The sequence below is a fragment of the Vipera berus genome (genome assembly GCF_964194415.1).
Source record: "Vipera berus genome assembly, chromosome: 12".
In the NCBI taxonomy this organism is placed as follows: domain Eukaryota; kingdom Metazoa; phylum Chordata; class Lepidosauria; order Squamata; family Viperidae; genus Vipera; species Vipera berus.
The window spans coordinates 18087390-18103635 of record NC_138215.1 but is presented as its reverse complement, the minus strand read 5'-3'; the positions used below and the strand labels follow the sequence as shown (position 1 = coordinate 18103635).

The 16246-nt window shown below is 45.1% G+C and overlaps 1 protein-coding gene across 3 annotated transcripts in view; it reads left to right on the top strand.

Moving 5' to 3' along the window:
• PPCDC (phosphopantothenoylcysteine decarboxylase) overlaps positions 1–10443 on the top strand; it is a 38661-nt gene extending 28218 nt beyond the window's left edge. The window contains exons 6-8 of one of the 3 annotated variants that reach the window (XR_014027653.1): positions 2191–2461; positions 6239–6283; positions 10104–10443. The gene's annotated coding sequence lies outside the window, so the exon portion shown is untranslated. Of the gene's footprint in view, positions 1–2190; positions 2462–2969; positions 3054–6238; positions 6284–10103 lie in introns of those variants that run through there. The other 2 variants (XR_014027652.1, XR_014027654.1) reach the window with 2 other exon arrangements.
• The last annotated feature ends 5803 nt before the right edge of the window (positions 10444–16246 follow it).

The following is a 16246-nucleotide window of genomic DNA, read 5'->3' as shown; positions in this document are numbered from 1 at the left end:
TCTGAAATTTATCATAAATGCAGATAGCCCCTGACTTACAGCTATTCCTTTAGCAACTTTTCAAAGTTATAATTGGATTGGAAGACTTCCAAGGCCCCTTCCAACTCTGTAATTCTCTCAGATGAAATTGTTGTTTCTTCTTATGAATTATTCTGTTTGTCAGTATAAATCTACTTCAGCAACAGTCTAGGAGTCTGCTTGGAGTTAGATACTAGTCAAAGGAATTCAAGGGAGGTTGGCCTTAATTTGCTTGTGGCTATGTAGGGATTCTAGGCTGGTCCCTCTTTTAACTCCACCCCAGATTCTGCCACATCCTTCTCTTACACAATCCTAAGGAAAAAACCCCACCAATTCCTTCCTGTAAGCCTGAAGAATTCCCAGATGAGGGTGGAGACTGGTTCTCTGAGCTTGTGGGTTGGTTTCCAAACGTTTCTTTACCAAGCTAGGTAACATCTTCAGCGAAGTTTAGGGGGTGTCAGTGTCATCCTTAGGAATTACGCTGAAGATGTTTTCTAGCCTGGTAACGAAATATTTGGAAACCAACCCATACGCTCGGAGAACCAACGTCCACCCTAGCTGCAGGTATTTGCCGCTATCGAAAAATTCACACATCTCTGGTCTTGAGTAGAGTCATCCATTCGGGGTTGTTCCCATCTCTGAAGAACCCCACAATTTCCTTGCTTGAAAGGTCTTCATCTGTTGGCCAAAGGCCACCGAGGAACACCCACTTCGGCTGTCACTGCCTTCCCCCCCACCACAGCCTTGCTAGGAATTGGACCGTGTCTGTAGTCAAATGGCAAAGGTGGTTTAATTTGCTACAGAGTGATCCGGCGCAGGCTGTAAAGAAGGTGTCACCGCCACTGAACCTCCTGCAAGCCTGAACAAGAATTTCATCATGGCCCTTATTATCCTCCAGCAGATGCTGTTCCCCAATGGCTTAAGTTTTGTTTTGCCAAGAGAAGGATATGGAGCTCTTTAAAAGGCTGCCCTGGGGAATGCTTGGCCCCTGTTTTGACTATTGTTTTTTATCAGCCTCGGGTGTTTTCTCCTAACGGGCCAGGGGCTGAATTAATTTCATCCAGGTTTATGACTGGAAAGAAGGTCAGCCCTATAGGCTGGGTGGTGAGCAACAGAGACACGTCAGAATCTTTCCCTGCTATTAAAGGTGACCTGCCAGGCGATGCAGGCGTGCCACAGACCTTTGTGTAACTCTTAACCCAAACGGTTGTTACTGCCATCGCTGCTCCCTCGATAACCATTGCTCAGTGTGAGTGTCAAAGCGACACCACTTATGCACAAGACAGACGTATTGGCAAGCTTGGAGGAACACCAAATATTTTCAGAAAATAGCTGGGTGTGTGTGTGTAGAGAGATTAATCCAGGAGCAGAGACCCCAAAACCTTCAGAGGAAGACTGAGCATGCTCAGTAGTCATAGAGCGGTGACTGGCTAGAAGGGATGAATTGCCCAAAAGGCATAAGAGGAATATTTTGTTGCAGGACTCGCTTGTTACTTTCCAAAATTAATTTAGTTTGGGTTTTTGCCACAACCATGCCAGAAATATTAAATACTTGCTGGCTGCATGACCAGCGTGTGTCCAGATAGATAGACAGGAAGTCCTCGTCTTAACGACCCCAACGGAGCCCAATATTTTTGTCGCTAAGTGAAACGTTTGTTGAGTGAATTTTGCTTCACTTTATGACCTTCCTTGCCAGGGTTGTTAAGGGAATCTCTACATTTGTTAAGTTAGCAAGACGGTTGTTAAGTGAATCTGGCTTCCCTATTGACTTGGCTTGTTAGAAGGTGGCAAAGAGGGAAGGCACAAAATAAATATGAGTCTTTTGCCCATTGTGATCACGAGACCGTGGATCGGGCGGGACACTTGCCACAGTTGTGAGTGTGAAAAATAGTCCTAAGTCCCTTTCTTCCCAGTGCCATTCCCTAACTTTTGAACAGTCCCTAAATGAACAACTGTATGTTGTGGGCTGGCTGTCGTGGATTAGAAGAAACTCAGGTTTAAGTATTAGCTCAGAAAGTTGCCTAGGGTGCCATAAATACCAGCAATTTACAAAAAAAATAAATAAATCTATTCGTGATGAATAGCTCCTTTGTCCTTCTTCCACGCCCTTTTTAACTATTGTGTGACTCAAAATGGAAGAACTTAACCCCGAAGTCATTTTCGACCTTCCAGGTGCAGCCAGCAACCCTTCCAAAACTCTCCCGCGACTGTGAATGCAGGAACAAAAACACCATGCACAATTCGGGGCGAGGATTTTGCTGCGAAAGAGGAGATAAGGGCCAATCCAGACTGTCAGAAGAGGAGATGCTGGCGGAGAAACATTGCTTGAAAACAAGGTTGACCTTGATATGGGGAAACAGCCTGCAAAGCCAGAAAGAGGTTAATGTTTTCAGCTTCTCTTTTTCCCACGCTGCAAGGCGAGAGGCTTCAAGCAAAAATGCAGGTAGTTCTCGACTTGCAGCAGTTTCATTTAGCGACCGTTTCATGTCACAGCGGCGCTGAAAAGGGACTTGTGACCGTTTCTCACACTTAGGCCCGTTGCAGCATCCCCAGGGTCCCGTGATCGGAATTCGGACACTTGGCAACGGACTCCTATTTATGACGGTCGCGGTATCCCGGGGTCACGCGATCCCCTTTTGCGCCCTCCTGACGAGCAAAGTCAATGGGGGAAGCCAGATTCGCTTAAGGACTGTGTTCCTCACTTAAAGACCGCAGCGATTCGCTTAACAACTGTGGCAGGAAAAGTCATAAAATGGGGCAAAACTCACTTAAGAAATGTCCCACAATTCTGAGCGCCATTGTGGTTGCGTAACAGAGAGAGTTAGCGAGGAGTTTTATTTATGTACTCTTATTTTTGTTCATGAAACAGCTTATATCGTATCCTCAGCTCACCTGAATGGAGAATTGGCATGGCTTTGTTTATTTATGGTTTTTTTCCCCCCTCTCCACAGAATTCTCAACCAGAAAGGGGAATTTTCTGAGATCTGGCTTCTAACTGGTAACATAGTCAAATGCTTTGCCGGTGACATGTCTCCTCAGCCGTCTTATATTGCCCTCTGGGAACGCGTTCCCACCCATTCAGTCCTTTATTGACAATTAAAGCAGTAAAACCATTCAGCATTTACAGTTGGAACGGAAATGGCAATTAAGATGAAAACTGCTGATAAGGGGGTGGGGGGAAAACACAACAAGCCACATATCCTTCGTGAAAAGTGCCATAAAATAATCAGGATGCCAGGAGGCTGAACACCTGCAAAAAAAAATTCTTTCATTTTTTTTTAAGCCTTAGTTGCAAAGTTTGATTCCGCCTGAGCACCGTTGTTGAAAAGACTTCTGTGCCCAAACACAACGTGCAGAATTTCCCTAGTAGGGAAATTAGCCCGGTAAATAAGCTAGTAGTATAACCTAGTAACTAACCTAATAAAGTAGTAGGGAATAGCTTGATAAATAAGCTCTCTGTTGTTCATGCATTGCCAGGCTTTCTTATTCATTTGTGCCACCAGAATCTTCAAACGATTGCCTACTGAAATTAAATAACTAAGCCTGCCAGTGTAAAGGCATCCTTGAATTTGGCTCATTTGTTTGTATCCTGCCTCTGTTATTTTTACAAATAATTCAAGGCAGTGAATATACCTAACACATCTTCCTTCTCTTTTCTCTACAACAACTACTCTGGGAGTAGAATAGATTTAGAATAGAATAGAATAGAATAGAATAGAATAGAATAGAATAGAATAGAATAGAATAGAATAGAATAGAATAGATTGATAGAATAGAATAGAATAGAATAGAATAGAATAGAATAGAATAGAATAGAATAGAATAGAATAGAATAGAATAGAATAGAATAGAATAGAATAGAATAGAATAGGAGCTGGAAGGGACTTTGGAGGTCTTCTAGTCCAGCCCCCTGCTCAAGCAGGAGAACCTCTACCAAGTGGGCTGGGCTAAAAGAAATGGACTGGCCGAAAGACACCCAGCTGACTTTCATGGCTAAGGTGGGACTAGAACTTTCTGTCTCCCGGTGATGGCCTACAGTCACATAGCTTTGCCATATCACCTAGCTGCCTCCATCACGGAAGGAAGGAAGGAAGGAAGGAAGGAAGGAAGGAAGGAAGGAAGGAAGGAAGGAAGGAAGGAAGGAAGGAAGGAAGGAAGGAAGGAAGGAAGGAAGGAAGGAAAGGAATTCTAAGGGCTGAAGTCCATACTTAAAATGTTTCTCAACCATTGCAACTTGGAAGATACACAAACTTCAGCTCCCAGAATTGAATTCCCATGCTGGGTGGGCAACTCCGGGAGTTGAAGCCCAGACATCTTCAAGTTGTGGGTTAAAGGACCCTCATCCCTTGGGCAATTCTGCCAGGGTGAATCTTAGGGAGACCTTGGCACGACCTCTACATAATGATGCCCAAGGGGTTTCCTTAAGAGCGCTTCTCTCCCCCCTCCCCCCCTCCCGGTGCCACAAGCACATAATTGTGCCCCTGGTGTGTTACAGAGGCCTGGCTCAGCATCCGTTTTTCTACCCCAGCCCTCCTGTCAAGAGCAAGCCAAGCCTCCTTCCTTGGCAAGGATGCTGCCAGGCATCACTGTGGATGGATGGGTAGACTCGGGCTGCTGTGGGTGCATTAAAACACACCGGTCCTGATGCTAACTCCTGCCGTAGCTCTGAAGAGCTTGGGGGCAGCCCTGCAGCCTGGCCAAACTGTAATTGTTACCAGGTTAGGGAAGAGGAATACCTATGGGGGAATGTTCCAATTAAAACCATTTTCCTTAATATGGATGGAAAGTAATCAAGGAGAGAAGCAACCTGGAATTAAGGAGAAAACTTCCTAACAGTGAGGACAATTAACCAGTGAGACAGCTTGCCACCAGAAATCGTGGGCGCTCCATCCCTGGAGGTTTTTAAGAAGAGGCTGGACACCCATTTGTCTGAGAGAGGCTGGACACCCATTTGTCTGAGATGCTATAGGTTCTCTTGCTTGAGCAGGGGGCTGGACTTATTCTTTTATTCTTATTCTTTTATTCTTACAAAAGAATGGAACAAGAATAAAAATTCTTGTTCTTATTCTTTTATTCTTATTCTTATTCTTTTATTCTTATCCTTTTATTCTTATTCTTTTATTCTTATTCTTATTCTTTTATTCTTATTCTCTTATTCTTATTTCATATTATTTTCATTCAGTGAAGAGGTTGATTTGACTTCCACCCAATTCTTGCTTCTGAGCCTACTTATTTTTTTTTGGGGGGGGGGAACATGCAACCCCCAGGCTTTGCAGTCTAAGAGCCAAAACTTGTCCTCCTGTGAGATGAAGAGATATACAGGTAGTCCTGGACTCAAGACCCACAACTGAACCAAAAATTTATGTTGCTAAGTGAGATGTGCCCCATGGTACGACTTGTCCTGCCCCATTTGTCAAGTGAGTCGCTGTATTTGATAACTTAGTCACTTAAACCATTGTTAAGTGAATCAGGCTTCCCTCGTTGACTTGGCTTGTCAGACGGTCGCAAAAGGGGATCACTTGATCCCGGGACCATCTTAAATGTGAGTCAGTTTGTCAAGCATCTGAATGTAAATCCCGGGACCACGGGGAGGGTCGTAAGTTTGAAAAAGGGTCAAAAGTCACTTTTTCCTACTGCCATTATAACTTTGAACAGTCACTAAACTGTGGGAGGACAGCACATCTCCCCACCCCCACCCCAGAGAAAGAAATATTTTGGAAATATTTAAAAGGCAGAATATTATATTTCCCCAGAGGATCTTAAAGGCAGGAAAATCCCTCCCCCACCGCCGCCCAAGTCTCTGCCCCCAAATGGAAACCAGGCCTGCAGAATTGCAGATGTGATAATCTTATCAGAAAGATTGGAGCCAGGAAGATTGGAGCTGATGGGATTAGAAAGACAATCAACAATCCCTCACACCAAAATAATAATAATAATAATCCAACATAGGACATAGCCGTCAGCCCCAGTCCCAGGGAAGCAGGATATGACCTTTGGGACATAATAGGATTAACCCACCACCATCAGGCACACACAGACTCAGGTCAAAGTTCATGGCACAGGAACAACTCCAAACAAAAAGCCCAAGAAGGGATAAAAACCCACCACTCCCAGCTACATGTGGTCAGTTTCCCCAGAGCCACATTGCTGTCTGGCTCTGCTCTTCTTCAATAAATTGCAACCTTCTTTCTAAAACAGTCTCCATTTTGTTTGTTCCCAGCTTGGACCGGACCCTGATGAAGATTTTTTCTCTCAACGAAACGTTGTAAGTCGAGGACACGGGGTACCTTCTGCAGGCTCCCCCCCCCACTACTCCTGCCTACATCTTCTCCTTTCGTTTTGTCAAGGCTGCCACTTTCCCTTCCCCTCCCTTCCCTCTGCCTGGTTCAGGACCACGTCAAATATTCAACAGGTTTTTCTTCTTTTGCTCTCCTTACCAACATCTGCATAGCTGGGTTATTTTTTTTTGAAAAAAAACACACACAACATTGGCAGTTTAATTTGATCTCGTCATAAACCTGCCAAAACAGAAAATCTGCAAATGGATCTCTGAGGGTTTTTTTTTTGGGGGGGGGGTTGGTTTTGTTTTCCTAAACAGGGCCGCAGGGGGAAATTGGTTTGGAGAGGAGCCTCAGTAAGAGAGTGTTTTTCCTGCACTGTTTCACCACTGAAAATCCCCCCCCCGCCAACCCCCCCCAGGCAGTTTGTGAGAGTAGGTGGGGTTGGGAAGGAAATGTGCAAGGTCCATGCTATGAGAGTTTGTGGCGAGGAAGGGGAACGCAATGGAAGAGAGCCGTTGATGGGCAATATTTGGCGATGTAGCCCAGGTGAGGAGGAAGCCATGAAGATACGTTGGGAATCGCTGAGAGACGTTGTGCCTCAGTGAATTCACTCTAAACCAGGGGTGTCAAACTCAATTTCATTGAGGGCCGCATCAGCATTGCGGTTGCCCTTAGCGGGCCGGGTGGGTATGGCCTGGGTGGGTGTGGCCTACTGGGTGGGCATGGCTAGAGTGCATATGGCCTACTGGGTGGGCGTGGCCAGCTCTACATCGTTCGCATCAAGGGTGGCTATGGGGGCCTGGGCAGGAGTGGGACAGATCTGGGGGTCTCTGGCAGGAGGAGGATCTCTGGGCCAGGGCCAAGGCAGTGGGGGCCGTTCCCTCACTCTTTCCAAGATGGCTTCGCGGGCCGCATGAAACCACTTTGCGGGCCTTGTGTTTGACATGTCTGCTCTAAACTGAGAAATTCCATCCCTGGTTTTGGAATTCTGCATTTATCCCAGGTGATGAAAGTTACCTTAGTGTCTTACTCTTCCTTCCTGGCCCCTCCGCACAAGGCTTGCCTGCCAGTGGATGCTATTTGGCAGAAAAGACTCCATCTTTGACTCAGTCTTTTTTAAACAAAATCTGTACAGTACCAACCTTTTCAAAAATTCAAAAACAAAACACGGATTAGACAGTGCCTGGATTTCAGGGTTAAGTGGCTTGGTATTTTCCAGATTGTTTTTTTTTTGTCCAGATATGTGGACTTCCATTTTCCAGAATCCTCCTGCCTGCATGGCTGTTGCTAAGAATTCTGGGAAATGTGTTTATGCTTTGTGATATTGTCTTCTCTCTAACCAAGGAAGTCAGTTTGATCATCAGTGAAGCCTGTCTGTCTGATCTATCTCTTCATGCACCCATCCATCCCTTCCTCTATCCATCCACCGCTCCATCTGTCTTTCCATCCATGCATGTATGCATGTCTTGAAAGAAAAATCAGGTCCAGTTCTGTCCTGCCTCTTTTTTAATATTAAGAATAAAGAATATTTTAATCTGGGGATGTGGGGCCTTCCTAGACATGCATGCAACCATCCATCCATCCATCCATCCATCCATCCATCCATCCATCCAATAATTTTGGGTCAAAGAATTGCAACTCATTTCTGAGGTTAGAAACTGATCAGGTGGGGTTTTTTTTTGTGTGTGTGGAGCATAGTTGTGTCTCTTGTATCTGCAGAGACACAATAAAGAAATCCACATGGTTTTAATAGAGGTAGGGTCAAGATTAGAGGCAATGAAACACCAAAACTGAATTCAACCACCCAGATGTCTCCTTGGTTGATTGAATGCATGAAATGAGAGCCATTGTTTTAGGAGAGAAACAAACTCATCGGTGGGGAAGGCCTGGATGGAAAATCAAGAGAGGCTGCCTTGCAGCCATAACAGATCATTTTAGCCGATGTTCCTTCTGGATTTCCTGCCTTGGGCATCTATCTCTTTGACAGTTCTTTGGCATTGATAATAGCCTTTGCACCTTGCCTTGACAACAGGGAAGGAGATGTGCTTCACGATCAGACACAGTGCCTCCTAGGAGAGAAGAAATTAACCCAGGGAGCTAAACAAGAGTAAGCCACGGGACAGAACCTTTTGGCTCCAACATCTGGTTTTAATAGCCATAAAAGAGTATGCCCGGAGCGAAATACTGCCGATTATCTCTTGAGTCAGGACGTTCCCTTCAACACCGGGAAGAACAAAATGAACTGAGCTAAGGTGTTCTTCAAACAAAGCTTCTCCAGAATACACATTATTAAGGACATTGGCAGAGATAGTGGCTTCCTTGAGTGCCACTGGTGGCTTATTTAGGATTCTTCCTTCGATGGCACAGGCTGCATTGGCATGGCACAATATTGAACAGCTTCAGCTTCTCGTCGCTGGAGGTTGAGCATCTTCGCCCTTCTGGCTTCCGGTTTTATGCTGGCCGCCTCACCTCCATCTAAGTTGAGCAAAATGACCCACCAATTAAAAAAATAAAATAAAATCCCAAAGCACTCGGAAAACACGGTAGAAAAAATAAAATAAAATAACCCGTCTCTTTTGAGGAGGTAGAAAGCGTTGGGAAAATGGAAATATACAATTTGGTAGGCCTAAAAACCATCCAGGCCTTATGGTTATGCGGAATGGCTGCTGTTTCTCATCCTTGTTCCCTGCAAGAGGTGTGGACTTCAACTCCCCAGAATTCCCCCAGCCAACCAGGAATTCTGGGAGTTGAAATCCATACCTCTTGCAGGGAACGAGGTTGAGAAGCACTGATTTATTGTATGGAGTGAATGTTGACGGAATTGTTCCCACAGTGAAAAGTGAGCTGCTGTTGATGATGGGGTTCTTGTACACATATTGCCCTCCTTGTGATTGGGCTTTGTGTTGCACTGCACAGCCACACAGCTGTTCAATAAAGGGAACAGCTTTCGCAATCATGGTTACAGCCTGTGACAGTAATCGACCCCAGAGGGATACTCAGTCTGAATGGCAAGCATGCCTGCACACCCACCCACGCTCCTAGCTGCTGGATGGCAGAAAACAGATTATTTAAAGTCGTATATTTATGTCTTGCCTAACCAGAATCTCAAAGAAATAAGGAATTGTATTTGGCCAAAGGCAGTGGGGGATGCCTCAAACAAATCCGTTTCTCCTTTTGATGGGCCAGGGCAAGGTGGAGTTTGAGCCCTCAAGCGATGCCACAAAATCTGGCTGCCAAACACCCCTGGCTGAGTCACACTTGCTCTGTCAAACCGAAGCCGGCTTCAATTAATGGATTACAGGATTGCAACCACAGCATCTCTCCGCCGCTGATGGATGGGCGAGACCTTGCAACTCCATTGGAAGCGTAGGCTTTGGTGACTCAGTCTTTAAACCCCAAGGGGCACCCACCACTAACAGCCCAGGTCCCTGCTGTGATTTGCTTATCTATGGCAGGTTGAATGACTGAGGTCAAACCTTAGCACTTAGCAGTAGCACGCAGACTTATATACCGCTTCACAGTGCTTAACAGCCCTCTCTAAGTGGTTTACAGAGTCGGCATATTGTCCTCCAACAATCCGGGTCCTCATTTTATCCACCTCGGAAGAATGGAAGGCTGAGTTAACCTTAAGCAGGTCAGGATCGAACTCTTGGCAGTGAGCAGAGTCAGTCTGCAATACTGCATTCTAACCACTGCGCCACCATGGCAATGGAATAGAATAGAATAGAATAGAATAGAATAGAATAGAATAGAATAGAATAGAATAGAATAGAATAGCCCTTAGACTTATATACCGCTTCACAGTGTTTTTACAGCCCACTCTAAGCGGTCTACAGTCTACGGTCAACATATTTTCCCCCAACAATCTGGCTCCTCATTTTACCGACCTTGGAAGGATGGAAGGCTGAGTCATCCTTGAGCCGGTGAGGATCAAACTGTCGAACTGCTGGCAACCGGCAGTCAGCAGAAGTAGCCTGGAGTACTGCATTCTAACCATTGTGTCACCATGGCTGACCTTCAACCAACCACGATCGCTTCACCCCACAGGACAGTAGGACAAGACTGTGCTCAAAAATGGTTTGGATTTAAGGAATAAAAGTATCACACACAACTTCATTCCCGCTTATATCTTTGTCTTCAAAATATAAGAACGTCTTATGTTTTTGAGATGTGCCGTTTTTCTGTACTTAACTGCTGAATATTTTGAACTGTCTCTCAGCCATGGCTGGCTAGAGAATTTGGGGAGTTGAAGTCCCTCCATCTTAAAGCTGCCACGGTTGAGAGACGCTGACTTAGGAATTAAAACTCCTTGCCAAGCTAGCACTGAACAGGACAAGCCTCTGTTGCAATTTTCCCAAATTCCTATTTGCTCATTCCTAATATGTGTCCTTCAAGACATATCTCGGAGACAAAACATCCCTCCGGCTGTTTCTGCTGGGTTCAAGAGTTGTAGGTCACAGAAGACTTATTTTGACGGGATTTTAGCAGGTCATGGAAGAATTATTTTGACTAATTGCAAGCAGCACCATTCAAGGCCCAAAGGAGAGGCATCAGGAAGTTTGAGTTTCAGACAAAAAAAATTCTTTTTTGGGGGGGTGGGGGTAGTGAGGAGAAATTAGACACACACCCCCCCCAAACTAACCCTGGAGGTCTTGAGTATGTTCAGTGACCTCACACTACTCCTGGTAGGACTGGGAACATCCAGAAGCAGTCCATAATCCAAGGAGAACATTTTGTTATAGGTCTTTCCGTCCTTGGCTCCCTTCTCTCAACCATCAGCTAAGATACCACGTCTGGTACATCAACAGCCAAAACTAATTAAAGTTTATTGGCTCAATCAAATCCTATTCCAAAGCTAATCCTGTTCTTCAGTTTTATTTGTCCACCTCTTCTTCTTGCCTTAGGTTTAAAACCTGGCCCTGGGCATAATCCCACACTGTTTCTGTGTTTGCAGAGTACACAAAAATGTTGTGTTCTGCACCCAGGTATTATCCTCTTTGGTGCCCCAAAGGAGCACCAGCTGAGTAGCCTACAAAAGTTGTCCCCATGATGGAGTAGGTACACATGGGCCCATCTCACCAGGGTTTCGGCTCTGTCCGTAGAGGAAATGGCATATTTACCATCCGGTTCTTCTGAGCTTCGTTTGGCACAAAAATTCATCTCCTGCTACCACACTTGAGTCCCTCTTTCAAGGAGGTCTGCAGTATATGGTCCAAGAAGACCAAGAAGACAGTCTCAGTGGTTCTACCGCAGCTTCACCATCTTCATTTTTGGAGAACAGACCTCGGGGGATGTAAACGCACCCTTGACTTTTGCTCTGCTCCGAGTGATTTATTTGTTTAATTGCAACCTGCCTCTAATATTTTTTACAAATAACTCAAGGCAACAAACATATCCAACCCATCTTACTCTACCTCAAACAAGAACCCTGTAAGGTGGGTTGGGCTGAGAGAAAAGAACCGGCCCAAGGTCAAATAGTTGGATTTTGTGCCTAAGGCAGTATGAAAACTAACAGAAGTCCCCAGCCAGTCGTGCTAACCCAAACTTAACCCCAACGCTAATCCCTAAGTGGGTTTATCCCGCAATGGGATTTTCCCATGTATGTTGCCAGGAAATATAGATAGGGTAGGCTGAAAACATCAGCACCCTCCTAAACATACTGATGCGCTCCGGATCCATTGGCGATGTCCATTTTACTGTCCAAATTCACAGAGACCTAACCCTAACCCTAAGTGTGTTGGTCCCCCAATGGGATTTTCCCATGTATTTTGCCAGGAAACGTAGCTACGGCGGGCTGAAAAAGTCAACACCCTCCTAAGCATTCTGATTCACTCCCAATCCATTTGGATAAGTCCATTTCCTGACATTTCAACTGGAATCCAATCCAGTTTAAATTGCTTCACCACCATTTGGAGTGCAGACTCTGGTCTGTCAGTTCAAAACCATGGATTTCCCCTCCCCTCCCCCACTCAAATAATTGCACAAAGCATTGGGAGTTGAAGTCCACAAGTCATAAAAGGGCCAAGGCTGAAGATCCCTGAGCTAGACATACCCAATTCCCAAATCTCAGATGTCCAGATGCAACCAGAAGGGGAGCTAATGAAAGAGAAGGAGATGGAGTTTAGGTCTGCAAGCAACCAGCCAAAATAAGATATGGGCTTGATGATTAAAAGCTGCTGCTTTTTTTGTAGACTAACTGATCCAGCCTGATCAGAATGACATTGTTTCAACGACCTTGAATTGAAAATTGTCCTCCCGGTTGGCCAGCTTATCTCAAAAGAATGTCAGAATGAAACTTACACAGAGTTAGAAGGAGTCCGACTTCCATGCCGAACAAAAATGCAAACCAAAGATATCTGGATGGGACAGCTGTCCAGGCTTTGCCCAAACACGTCCAGCAAAGAAGCATTCATCAACTTTTCTTTCCATTGTTGGAATGCACTTAAAAAAAACCACACACAAAAAAAACCTTTTTTAAGCAGTCGGAATCTGAAAATTCGCTCTGTAATTCTGAATTTTGCTTTGAGAGGAAGCAGAACAGGTAGAGTCCCCCCCAAATAAAGGCTATCATTCAGGGAAAGGGAATTATCTAGAGCAGGGGTGACCAATCTTGGGAACTTCAAGACTTGTGGGCTTCAGCTCCCAGAATTCCCCAGCCAGCACATTTTTTTCAACCTCGGTGGCTTTTAAGATGTGTGGGCTTAGAATCATAGTGTAGGAAGGGAAGGAAATATTTGGGGGGATGTTAAAAAAAGGCAGAGTATTGTATTTCCCCAAAGGAATAATAGAAAATCTTAGGCAGAAATACACACACACCCCTGTCCCCAGTCTCTCTGCCCCATGCAGAAAACAGCTCTGTAGAAATGCAGATTTTTTGATTCATTCAGGAAGACTTGAGCTAGGAAGCTCGGAGCTGGTGGGATTAGAAAGTCAAAGACCGCTAAAATCTACATCCCCCATGGAAAATCTAAAGACATGACCTTTAGGACATAATAGGATTAACCCACCACGATTAGAATACCAAAAGGGCACACTGAACCTCAGGCCAAAGTTCATTGCACAGGAACAGGAACAACCTCAAAGCCCGCAAAAGGTATAAAAATCCCCCCACTCCCAGCTCCATTTTGTCAGCCATCCCAGAAACACGTTGCTGTCACTGAAGTTTCTGGCCATTAAATAAACTAAACCTTGTTTCCTAAGCAGTCTCCATTTTGTTTATTCCCGGCTTGGACAGGACCCCGATGAAGATTTTTCTTTCAACAATAGAGTGCTAGGCCTGGAAGGGACCTTGGAGGACTTCTAGTCCATCCTTTTGCTGGAGCAGACCTTATACCATTCCAAAGAAATGGCTGTCCAGTCTAGCGATGGTGCACCCACCACTCCAGGAGGCTGTTCCATTGATTAATCGTTTTTGCAGTCAGGAAATTTCTCTTTAGTTCCAGGTTGGCGCTCTCTTTAAGGAGTTTCCATCCATGACTTCTTGTCCTGCCTTCAGGTGCTTTGGAGAATAAAAGTTGCCATGGCTGACAAATGCTGAATGCTACACCTTGTTTACTCAGGCCCCAATAAGTATTCCTAAGTCATACATAAATCAAAGGGGACTGAAGGCTAAAACATAGAAAGAATGCTTGCAGGAATTGGCTATGTCTAGTTAACGACAGTGTGATTTTGACAGCAGTACTCCAATATCTCAGGAGTTGCCACAAAGAAGAGGCGGGTGGGGTGTCAACCCATTCTCCAAAGAACCTGAAGGCAGGACAGGAAGCAACAGGTGGAAACTAATCAAGGAGAGAACCAATGTAGAACGAAGGAGAAATTTCAATTAATCAGTGCAACAACTTGCCTCCAGATGGATGCTCCGTCACTGGAGGCTTTTAAGAAGAGATTGGTCAACCATTTGTCTGAAATGATACAGGGTTTCCTGCCTGGGCAGGGGGTTGGACTAGAAGACCCTCAAGGTTCCTTCCAACTCTGTTATTCCATTATAATTGCATTTCAGTTTATTAGATTAATCAATTTAAGTAAGTAAGTAAGAAAGAGGTAAGACAACTTCTGAGCTCCAGATAGCCACCAGTGTATCATTTCAGCCTCCATCTCCAACTCACTCAGACGGGTGCATAAAAGAGACAATGTCTCCTTAATGAAGCTTCAGTTCAGGTTTATCATTCTTCCATTCCACTTATGCGATTATTCCATCTAGCCCAGCAGTTTGGCTTCTCCTTTTAACACTGGAACAATTAGAAGACCAGAAAGCTGGCATACAGATTGAACCATGTAAGGAAGTCAGCCATTGTGCAAATAAAAGAAGGGAATTAAGCATGAAGAAAGAGTAGCCCTTTGAAATCTTCTGTTATGTAAGCTGAGGTCACTGCATAGCCTTTGGAGACCTTAAATAGGGAGCTTGTGCCCTCCCCCATCCTTTACCCCTCCCCTTTTGTGGACCCTGCATTTTCATAACCTTGGCTCTTTCCCCGTGAAGCAGACAAGCCCCTCTGAATGAAATTTGACCTGCAAGGTGGTTTAGTTCTAGACCCCATAAATAATAACTTTCAAAAAGAGTAAGAACGAGGCAAGCATTAATCGTTACCGGTAATCGCCATCCTTCATCCGGTACCTGAATTTCTACTAAAGTTACCTAAAGCAAAGTCGAAGGAAGTGTTGCCAAGAGAAACATAAGCCACCACAATGAAAACCCTATGGATCCTTAATGGCCCTACACAAAAGACACTGCAAACACCTCCAAAGTCATTTTGCCAGTTGGGTGCAAAATAAGCCACAAAAAAAGAAAGAAAGAAAGAAAGAAAGAAAGAAAGAAAGAAAGAAAGAAAGAAAGAAAGAAAGAAAGAAAGAAAGAAAGAAGAAAGAAAGAAAGAAAGAAAGAAAGAAAGAAAGAAAGAAAGAAAGAGAAAGAAAGAAGAAAGAAAGAAAGAAAGAAAGAAAGAAAGAAAGAAAGAAAGAAAGAAAGAAGAAAGAAAGGGAAAAGGGAAAAAAAGCTGGATGAGAAATAGGGTTGATGCAATCCAGAAAACTACTGGGAAAACTTTTTATTTCTCTTATCGTTTAGCTGGGAAGAACAGAGCAGAGCGGAACAGACTAAGAGAGCTGGAAGGGACCTTGGAGGTCTTCTAGTCCAACCCCCTGCTCAAGCAGGAATCCCTATACCAGGGGTGTCAAACTCAATTTCATTGAGGGCCGCAACAGCATTGCGGTTGCCCTCAAGGGGCTGGGTGGGTGTGGCCTGGGTGGGCGTGGCCTACTGGGTGGGCATGGCCAGAGTGCGTATGGCCTACTGGGTGGGCGTGGCCAGCTCTACATCCTTCGCATCGAGGGTGCCTATGGGGGCCTGGGCAGGAGTGGGACAGATCTGGGGGTCTCTGGCAGAAGGAGGGTCTCTGGGCCGGGGCCAAGGCAGTGGGGGCTGTTCCCTTACTGTTTCCAGGATGGCTTCGTGGGCCGCATGAAACCACTTTGCGGGCCGGATCTGGCCCCCGGGCCTTGTGTTTGACACGTCTGCCCTATCCCATTTCAGACCAACGATTGTCCAGTCTCTTCTTAAAAACCTCCAGTGATGGAGCACCCACAACTTCTGAAGGCAAGTCGTTCCACTGGCTAATTGTTCTATCAGGAACTTTCTCCTTAAGTCCCCTTGAAGTCAACTGATGCTGTCCTGAATAGGTATATGGCTTGGATTGTACCCTTCCATGCCACAAAAATACAGGTAGCTCTCAACGTACCACCACAATCCACCCCAACAGTTTGGTTGCTAAGTGAGTTTTGCCCCCTTTCAGGACCTTTTCTGTCCACAAATGTTGGCTAAGCAGCGTGGAAGCTACAGTGCAGCAAAGGCTGGGCCAGATAGCTCGTAACCAGCTACTGTCACCTGCTTTCTTCTACAGGATTTCAAAGGCTTCCTCCCCCAGGAGCTTGTTAGAAGAAGCTTTCCACTC